This window comes from Caloenas nicobarica, chromosome 1 (genome assembly GCF_036013445.1).
Source record: "Caloenas nicobarica isolate bCalNic1 chromosome 1, bCalNic1.hap1, whole genome shotgun sequence".
Taxonomy (NCBI): Eukaryota; Metazoa; Chordata; class Aves; order Columbiformes; family Columbidae; genus Caloenas; species Caloenas nicobarica.
Window position 1 is genome coordinate 185,873,165 of NC_088245.1, and position 10,905 is coordinate 185,884,069.

The window sequence follows — 10,905 nt, forward strand, 5'->3', positions numbered from 1 at the left end:
TAATGGAAAGGTGTAAATATTTTAGAGATATTTGCACAGTACTAAGATTTTTAAGTACTACACAAATTTAAAAATAGGTATTGCTGATTTCTTGCTTTGGATAGATTATCTTAGTATGCTTTGTTATAAAGCACTAGTTTTCTCAAAATATGGATGTAAAAATTTAGAGTAATGCAACAGAAAAAACTTGCTCTCTGAAAAAAAAAAATCCTGCCTCCAACGAACTTAGAAAAAATTTATCGTTAATATCCATGCATTTAAAATAAATTCAACATTTAAAAAAAGCTAGAAACAGTGGTTTGTTCAAACACACTACTCAGCAGTTGCATCTTCATACATGGCCTTTTTCATGTTAGTGTAACTACAGCAATCTGAACCAAGGTGGATTAATGAATCATCAATACATAAGTTGAACAATAAGTTGAACATTTAAGAACTCTGATTAAATTTCTCATTTGCCCAACTATATTTTAAATGTATGGGTTTACATAAACTTCTACTTAGCTTTTTGTTGAAATAATTAAATAAATAAAATTTAAAATAATAAAAAGGGCAATACCTTACTTTCATATATTTGTGTTTAAATGAGAATAACAAGCACTTAAATATCCCAGTTAGCATGTTTTAACTATTTTTCCTTAAGAATTTGTATGTCATTTGTTTTTGTTTTCCTATTGCCTTGCAAGACCATTTTATCAACAGACAAGGAAAAATGAGGTGTAAGTATACCAGTCTTAAATCCTTCCTATATATACGTTTCATTAAATGCCTAATCTAATAATAAAAGTTAATGTCTATTTAAATCTAATAGTATACAAAACTCCATTTAAAAATAATGTTAGGGCTGGATCTAGTTTAAACTAACAAAATCCAGAAAATTCAGTTGTTTCAGATTTCAAAACTGAAAACAGCCACACTTAAGATATCATAGCTGATTTTACATGTTTTGTAATAACTAGGCAGGGGTTGCGTTTATAGCTATGTATCTCTTTCAGGAAAATTATTTAAGTTGTCTTTAATAGCAAGAGAAGTCCTTAAAGAAAGCATAGACGAGTTGACAAAGTAATCTGCAACAGTTCTTTTAGATGAGCAATAAGCAAAGCACTGTCAGCTTTCAAATTGTGATTCAGTCAACAAGGTCTGTAGAGCCTCAAGCATGTATCTATAGTACGAACAGTAAAAGTGGCCGTGAAAAGTTACACATGTATAGGCTTCTTTGCTGAAGTGCTTCTCATTTTTATCTTTTCAGCTTCATTACAATTCGATTTTGCAAAACAGTTTACAAAGTCAAGCGTACAGTTTGCAACAGCCACACCAACAATTTTTAAGGGGCCAGCACTGCAGCCCTTATTTCAGGATCAACCTCCAACAAAATAAACTGTAGTTTTGCTAAATGAGAACTGCAATAGCAGAGGCTAAGAATAAGAAAATAAAACAAACACACCCCACATCTCTCTCGAAAGTTTCACCTACTCTTTGGGTCAGGAAACAGCCATGCTGACTATCAAATACAAAACAGTCCTAGAAAAGAAAAAAAAAAAAAAAGCCAAGTTTCAGAATAAAAATATTCTAGAGCAAATCAATACTTAGAAAGTGGGTTCTAATGATAACTGAGAACTGCAGCTCTCCTGAAAGCTATTTGAGCTTGTAAATGAGTAAGACTCAATTACTACATTACTGCAAAACTCTTCTCTTTGGATTCCATAACAATTATTTAGACTTGCCTCAAACTTCAAAATACTTTAGTATCTTTTATTCATTAAATTAAATAAAGTTTGCATGTAATGAGAACATGATTCTGCAAATCCCTCTTCTTGGTAGTGAGTCATTAGGACTACTTGTGTATTTAAAAATTTGCAGGATTAGGCCCTGAATTTAAAACCCCTTTGATTTACAGTTGCGAACCAGAAACCATATTTTTTTGCTCAATAAGAACCTATGAGAAATGCTCTGAACTTATGTCAGACCAAGGAACACTCCATCAAACTTTCACCTTTTAAATATGTCACAAGGGAGCCTTAGATACCTTTGCCTTGCAATATAATCCTGATTTTCATTAACAAGAATATAATTGCTTTTGTACAGAAAAAAAAAAAGGAAAAAATTAATAAATTCAAGTGTTTTGTGAAATCCTAATATTCCTAAGAGAATGAGAAGAAAAAAGGGAGAGGAGGGAAAGAAAGGAGAGAGAGGGGAAAAAAAAAAAAAAAAAAGGCAAGCCAGAGCAGTTTCTGGACAGACTGTGAAATATTTATTTATTTGGGAGCATTTTAGGCATGTTACCCAAACACTGTTACAGGATTAATAAAAATACTTTCACTGTGATTTTTTAATCACAGAAAGAAAGAAAAGATTAAAAATGAAAGAATTACCTATGCACTAATCACAAACTACAAAGCTTATATGAAGTTATGTTTCACTTCCTATACTTTCTGTATTCAAAGTTTTGTTTCTCACTGATAATTTTCCATAGGAGGTCTTAACTACCCTAAAATCATAATATTATATGAAAAAAATATTCAGAACATGTATGCCTCAATCACTTCTGTAACAGGAGGTGTTTTACTGGTAAAAGGCAGCAATTCTTCAGTTACACTAGACATTAGTTACAACAATGAGGAAATACGAAATTTACACCTCACTGGATTTGCTTGTTATAAATTAGCAGTTACTGGGATAATCTAAAATTTTGGTTTTTAAAACTTCTTATTTTATGGTACAATTACTTCCTACCAAAAAAAAGTGCTCTTGAAGACAGGCAGATTTGATTAAGGATAAAAACCGGATTCCAGCTGAAAGTTAGAATTGCTAAAGTCACAACGTGTTCATAAAATTTGTTGTACTGTACTATATTTTGCTGAAGATAAAAGTCTTACAGTTTTTACTCCTGCATTTAGTATTTAAACAAATTTACTCAATCCAAGAGCAGTTACTATTTTAATTTCAATTGTTTATGTAAATGGTTAGTTAAGATTATTCATATACAAGTAGATAGGTTACGATTACTCTGAATGGATTTCTCAGTTTCAGCCAAATTAGTGCTTCTAGTGCAAAGCAGGACTTGCAATATGAGTGTAGCGTAGTCCATATTAATTATTCTCAAATGTTCACTGTTTTACTATATAATATCCATTTACTAACAAATAGACAAAATAAATAGAATTTCTGACTATTCTGGTACAGGTGGGGGGCTCTGAAGACCATTTTTTCCCGTTTGCTGCATCTTTGCTTGTCAGGCAGCTTGTTTATCAATGCCTTTAAAATGAAATTTTGCACAGTACCTTGAAATTCACTCAGCTAGTCTCTATTCTTTAACACACCCTCCCAACAACAAAAAAAAGTTATTTAAAAATAAACACTATATCATCCATACTTTGTTTTTGGATTAGCAACATTTCAGTTGGAGTAATTCCCAAGGCAAGAATTTGAGAACAATACTATGTGGAGAATTTATATAACTCCAATGATCAAGGCTGTTGCAAACTCAGCTTTTTATACATATTTTTGGACACTTCATTTCCTTCTGAGCACAGCTTGTGCGAATACTTTTACTTAGTCTTTTATAATTTCACAGAAGGAGTGTAAAGAATAACTATTTTAACAAGAAATCTTGAGCAAACCCAGCAGAACAGGCCTATTTTGAATAATCTAAGTTATACCACTGTATAAATTTTTAAAAATAAAAGCCACATGTAATAAGAGAAATGTTAATATAATATATACCACGCTTATGCTCCATCAACCTTCCAGAGAGAGTTTTTCAGTCACAGGAGTAAGCCATTCTCCAAAATCAGCTCTCTATTGAAAGGTCGAAACCTGCAATAAAAATGTCATGTATTATAACATATTTCTAACACCCACAGTTTCATGGTTGATCCCCAAACATAGATGTAGGTCATCAGCTTGACCCTCGCACTGTCTATGTTACAGGAAATCCTAATTTTAAAAATACTTTTTTTTTTTTAAGCAAACTGACTTGATTAGGAACACCTGTGATATGCCTACTTATTATCAGAAGCCTCCTGAAACAAATCAGATTAGCATGTTTCTGCTTTCATTCTTCCCACAGCATTTTAAGATGAAAGAGGAAGAAAAAAAAAAAAAAAAAGGCGGGGGGGTGGGGGGAAGGGTGTTGTTCTCCCTCCTCTGCACCAAATCTCTCCCTCCACCCTCAAACAAGCAAACAGGTAAGTATAAACTACTTAATGGAGATGTGATTATTGCTGCTATATTTCCTAAAATATGCTATTGACTGTTAAGTATTTAACTTCCAGTGTTTTTCTTTGAGGAGCTTTCATTTTTTTTGCTCTTCAAGGCTGTACCATTATTGCCTTTATCAAAATGTAGCCTATGAATATTTGCTACTTTAAAACATATAATGGAAATATTACAGTGATAAAACACACTCTGAGTGATGAAATAAAATTTTGAAACTTAAAACACCTCCCCCACAACACAAAACCAAACAAACAGAAAACCAAACCATGAGAGTAATTAGCCATGATCAGGTAAGAACAAAGTATAACTTGATAGAGGTGGAAACTATAGTCAAATATCTACTGGAGGAAACAATGCATTCACACGGCCAAATTCTTAAATTTATTCTGACTTTATTTTGACTTTTTCACTGTAAATACCCTGACAAGACACATCCTATGCCTAATAAACAACAATCAGATACCTAGATCAGGTCACCTGTTTACAAATATTTCCATAAATTTGCTCTTAATTCCTTGAGCATATTCCAGAAATTACTAAAACTTCCCTCACAGGTGTGGAACTATAATAAGCACCCTGCTTTAACAAGAAAAACAGATTTGTCATTATTTTCCTGTATTCCACACATCTTTTATTACACCTTCTAAAAAAAAAGTTTCTGCTCTTAAACCAGAAACACAATAGTTCTTCTGAAAATCCCCCCCGCATGTCTGTATTGAGATTTAACATACTTAAAGATAATATTGAAACTGGACTTACATAAAACCACTTAAAAATGAAAATACAAGCTTAAGCTCTATTCGATGTGTAATTATCTTTTTCTCAGACCAAATCTTCAAGTGAATTTTAGTTAATGCTAAATAAAATAATTAGTTGCAACTAGATTCAATGTTGAAAAGTTTATTATAATCTATTTACTGTGGATACACTCATTGCAGTGTCTGAAAACAAACTAAATAGTCACGGGGTGAGGGGGTCCTATTTCTAACAGTGGTTTCCTTTAGACATTAATAACGATCACTGAAAGTCACTGCTATTTTTCAATTTTGAGAAATCTAACAATATCACCTCTAGTTTTAGAAGATATCTTGAGAAACTTTTAACAAAATAAGAGCTAAATGTATATAATACACATTTTCTACTGTTGGGTGTATGTGGTAATAAATGTGTATGTGAGGTCACCCTTATACACTAGCAACAGTTGATTATTGAGATATGGAAAAGTGTCTAGAATTACATAAAGTCATGAAACTTAGTATTCTCTGTAAAGAGAACCCATTTTCTAAATGATACACTAAAATATTACTAGATGCAAATATTAAAGTAAAAAACTGCCAAACTTTAAGTGTTAGCTGCACTAGAGCTCAAATTCTGCTGCCCTCCTCTAAATATTCGTGCAAGCCTGCTGGAGCTCTCACACAGCAACATACGAAGCTAAGATCAAAACTATTCCTCAGTTGCGGTACTATCAACTGTCTAGTGAACAAATATAGTCCAAAGTTTCTTTATTAGAATTGAAATGTTTTAAAAACTTACAATAAAGGGTTAAAAAAATAATAATTACAGACATTGCCTAACATCCTATTAAACATGGGCAGAAATTTTTGTACCTAGCTTATTCTACCCGTTTCTGAAATTGTCCAGCATCCCAAACTAAGATATTTTTCAATAGAGATTCCTTTGAAACCTAATTTCTCTAGCTTGTTATGTATTAACACATCAGTTACCTAAAAATTCTACGTAACTCCTGCCAACAGTGCACAAAACAAAAATAAAATTGCAAAGCAACACTTTCACCGAGTTAAAAAAAAAAAAGTTACCAGAAATCTGTGGCTACACATCTTCACTCTGCCTGATGTTCCCTTAACATTTGTAGGGCATATAATTTTTTTTTCTATTTTAAAAACACATTATAAGTTCTATTAAAAAAATAGATGGTTCTGAGAAGAGTCACAGAGTACTATGTACAAGAGTAATTCAGGCAGCCTGCTCAAAGTTTTCCAAGTATTAGTGATAATAGAAAAAAAAAAAAAAAAAAAAGAGATTGGGTTCCAGTGTCAGATGTTAAGTGTTCAGAAGTTGTAATAATATATGTGTAAAAAAAAAAAAAAAAATTTAAAAAGACCAGTGGGGAGCACTTATTGGTCTACATAAAGTTATTTTTAGTTTTAAAAACTTCATCATATAAATATTTTTCTGTTTGTACATAAAAGCCTACAATTTCATTCCCTCTTTCCTTCACAGACAGTCAAAACTAGTCCAAGATGCACTCTGCCTTTGACAGTTCGTAATGAATGTAAATTACTGGAATAATTTGCAATGGGCCTTTAGGTATGGGTGGATGACTGTATCTACAAAACAGAATACCTGCAGCACATTCGTAGAATATAGTGATAAGCTTCTCAGCTCTCCTTTATATATTCAGTAGTAAATCGCTTCCCAATGCAAATAACAAAAACCAATAAGGTCCTATAAAAGAAATGCTAACTGTTACATGGCTACTTTTTATGTAAAGAAAGGTTGTGTGCTTGTACATATGTAAAAGTGTTACAGAAAAGCATTGATACACCTGTTAGGATGGATTTTGACATTCGAGATGGATGAGATGTGCACCTTCCCTGCAGTGTTCACAAGCAGAGTGTACACACACAGGTAGTGTGTATGCAGCTCCAGTTTGTACTTCACTACAGAATCTGACTTATAAAGATAATTAAGGAAATAAAGATTACAATTTAGCAGCAAAATTCCTTCCATTACATTTTATTTTGGATGGAATAGTAGAAAGTTCAGAATTCCAGAAGCTAAGCTAAAAGCTTAACAACCAACCAAACAGAAAAAAAGAACCCCATGACATGTTGTAATCGTATATATAGTCTGCTTTTAAAATGTTACTACAATAGGTTTCCCGTGCAATACTACCCTAACACATGCAAAAGTCACATATAGTCACACTTTCAAACTACTCTTATTTCTGAAAATTAAAAATCTCAGAGTTACTACAAGCTTCAGTAGATTTATATCTATAAAATGCAAGGGTACCTCTTGGAAACTTTCCATACAACTTAGTGGGTTAAAAAAAATTTTAAAAAAATAATAATAAAAAAAGACGATGGAAGCTTATTTGTATTTTTTCCTAAGAATCAGGATAAAGGATTAGACTAAAAAGAAATATTAAAAAACCCAAACAACAACAACAAAACAAAAAAAACCCCACAACCACCCCCACACTATGCTATATGGTACACCTAAGCAATATTTTATTAAGCATAAACCTTTAGTTTTCACTTATTGATAGAATGTAAATATATATGTTTAGATCTTTAAGTTCATTTGATATTTCCTCTGAAAGTAACTTTTCCAGGGCTAAGTAATCCCAGTTAATGTTTGACATTTTAACTAAGGTGAAAAATGCAAGCAGTTCTACGAGAATCTATTTAAGCTACATGAATTTTTTTCCTCAAATATCTCAAAATAAGGAGTACATCAAATATAAGAAAGGAAAACCTACTTAACATACACTATATATTGATATTAGATTGCTTACTGCTTTCATTTTAGCCACACCCACCCTTATGTAATTGTAAAATATGGGAATGGTGCAGCTGAGAAATAAAAGAGCTGAAAAGAACAGTTGCTTTATGTACTCAAATATGTGCTAAGCACAGATTTTAATTAGAATGAAATCCAGGTATAAATTGTATGCTATTGAACATGGCTGTCAAATAGTGGGAAAAATGCATATGCACCTGTACAATACTGAATTATAGATTTATTTTTCTCTAAATTAGCTTTGAGTCAGGACAGTTATTTCCTTGAAAGTGAAAGTCAGTGTCTGTAAGCGCACTTCCACTGTTGAATAGTGTAAATCTCTTCAAATCCTTATATTTCGAAGTATACACAGCTACAATGAAACAGCTTTGTGCACATTCCCATACTAACTCTTCAAAACATTTCTGAAAGCATTCTGAAGGAAACGATGCAAATCTAAAGAAATAAGTGTTAAATTTCAGTAGGATCTTACTAGTATCACAATTTCAGAGACTAAACTGAATTTTCTAGCTATCAGGGCATAAAGGTACAAATTACAGAGACAAACGAGGTAGTTATTTCCAGGAAAAAATAACTGAAAAAGTGTAATTTGTGTACTGGATTAAAAGAATCCAGTGAAACTAAGGGTTCGAGGCAGAAAAACCTCCTTGAACTATTGTATTTCTGTGTTACACAGAAAATACCTTGAATCACAATCCAGTTGCCATGCTGGAAACGCTAAGTTTTGCATTTCACTTTAAGACTACACGCTCTCAGCCATGTACACAGAAATCTTTTGTACAGCACTTCTGCACCCCAACTCTTCTCTACGTCCCTCCTACGTTCTTCGGTTAACTCGTTATTTTCAGTGGCGAGGGTGCTCAGCGCAAGGCGGCCGGGTCTGGCTTTGAACGCCGGGGAGGGATGTGCGGGGGTGGGGGGGGGTGGGGTGGGGGGGGAAGAGGGTTGGAAGCGGGGGGGAGAGGAGCGGGGAAAGGCTGTGACCCGGTCCAACCTCCCATCCCCAGCCCCGCGTCCCCGCAGCCAGCCAGGGGGGGCAGCAGCCGGTCCGGTCTCTGCTGAACGGGCGCCTTAACGGGGGCCCGATGCTGCCCCTTCACTGCGCATCCTGCGCGCCCGCCAGCTCGACGGCAGCCCCGAGCGCCCGCCGATCACACGGCATCAGGGAAAATATCCGTACGCCCTCCTGCCTCCGGGAAAAAAATACCAAAACCCCCCGCTCCAAACCAACAAAACACTAACAAAAAATAAAAAATAAAAATAATTAACCCCCCCAGCACGGTCAGGCGGCCGAAAGTGAAGAGGGAAGTAGGAAGAGGAATAAAAAGTAACGCCAGAAATTGTAGCTGGGAAGGAGCCCGCTGGCCTGCCAGCGCTCATCGCGCTGCTATGGAGCTCCCTGCCCGCGTTATCCCCGCCTGCGCTCCCACCCGGGAACCGCAGCCACGAAAAGATGTCTTGCGTGTGTATGTGTGTGTGCGCGCAACTCCGAAAACGCGAGCGCCCACGCCAAACCCAGCCCCGAGAGGGTTAAACGGCGTCGTGGAGGAAAAGGCACCGTGTCACATATTAAGTGTGTGCGGCGGGGGAATCGCTCGGCAGATAGACTGCGAGAGCGGTTTCGGCGCCTATCACAATAAGCACGATCGCGCTCGTACAGCTACGAGAGACCGAGAAGCTGCCGGCCACCGAGAAATGACATAGAAACAGCCACCAAAAAATAGCTAAGCCAATGACAAATAGCGACCCGGGTGACAGAGACAGAGAATTTTGTAGGCGGAGAAGAGGAGGTGAATGGCCAGCTCGGAGCCCAGCCTAATACTGCGATATCTATGGGGAGGGTATTTACTCGGTTTTGGGGTGTGTAGGAGGAGAAGAAAAACACCTACAAATAGCTGGCACGATTCAAATGGCCTCGGATTATGTTTCCCCCCCTCTAGTTCAGGAAGGAAACTCGCGTTTTAACGCTAATGGGGGGGAAAAAAATAGCCTTGTGCAATAGGTGATGAACAGCATTTTGGTCCTTCATTAATACCCAAAGGGACAGAGATGATAAATGTGATAGCATGTGGTAGCATAACCGTCACCCAGGTTTCTGCTAAAGGCAGCTCCGATATCGTGACACGGGAAATCAAGCGCTTAAGTGGGAGGTGGAGAAAGCGCTTAAACGGAGAAGTTAATCTGCTAACATGGAAAGGAAACAAGCGGAGGAAAAATGCGAAGGTTGTCCTCGTATTTGGGGGAGGGGGAGGAGGGGGAAAGAAGGGAGAGGAAGAGAAAGAGCGAAGGGGCATTAATCCGGGTTACGAAAACACGGGGAAAGAGGAAGGGGTGGTGGGAGGGGGTGCAAGAAAGGGAGATGTGCATGTAAGTGGGGAAGTCATCGTGGCTGCTGCTGCAGAGCTGGGAAGCAGGAGCCGCCGTGTCCCGAGCGCCGCTCCGAAATTTCCACGGCGGAGAGGCGGGGGAGAAGGCGGGAGGGAGGGATCCGCGGGGGGGTGGGGGTGGCAGGCAGCGGGGGGAGATCAGAGGAAAGCCTGTCATGTTATGTCACGGGAGAGCGGGGCGCACACCGGGGCCGCGGCGCGACCCTCCGCTCCGGCTGTCCCGCGCCTCCCGCCCGCCCCGAGCTCCCCCGCCGGCCTCCGCGCCGCTCTCCCCCAGGGCGGGCCGCCGCGGGTGGGAAGCGGGGCTCCCGGGATCCCCGCCCGGGCGAGATGCTGCCCGCCGCCGCCCCGGGGAAGCGGGGTTACCTGCCGGAGGCGGCAGCCGCTCCCACCCTCTGAGGCTGAGGGAGGCGAGTGACAGATCCGCCCAGGAGCCAGCGGCAAGACCTGCTGCCGCCTCCGGGAGCCTCCCGCCTGCTGCCCGCCGGGCTCCTGAGGCGACTTTCCCCGGCAAGCGGGCGGCGGCAGGGTACAGGTTGCCCCCGCTTTCCGAAGACGGGCTTCCCCCGCCCGCCCAGTTCCCTCTGCCCCAGCCGCGCCCGGTCCCCCCGGCTCTTACCGCCTATGCCGGTGGCGGCACCCGCTCCGAAGCGCGGCGGCGGTGGTGGTGGTGGTAGCGGCGGCGAGGGGGAGAGGAGGGGAGGGGGGCGGAGGGAGGTGACTTTTGGCAGCAGGCAGCGGGCGGCCCCGC

General features: G+C 38.8%; 1 long non-coding RNA gene across 1 annotated transcript; it reads right to left on the reverse strand.

Annotated features, from left to right (window-relative positions):
• Positions 1-1,445: 1,445 nt before the first annotated feature.
• On the reverse strand, positions 1,446-10,853 carry LOC135992340 (uncharacterized). The gene is made up of 3 exons (XR_010606724.1): positions 10,774-10,853; positions 3,724-3,816; positions 1,446-1,521 (listed from the first exon to the last, which is right to left on the reverse strand). It is a non-coding gene; the product is annotated as an uncharacterized LOC135992340 (long non-coding RNA).
• Positions 10,854-10,905: the final 52 nt, after the last annotated feature.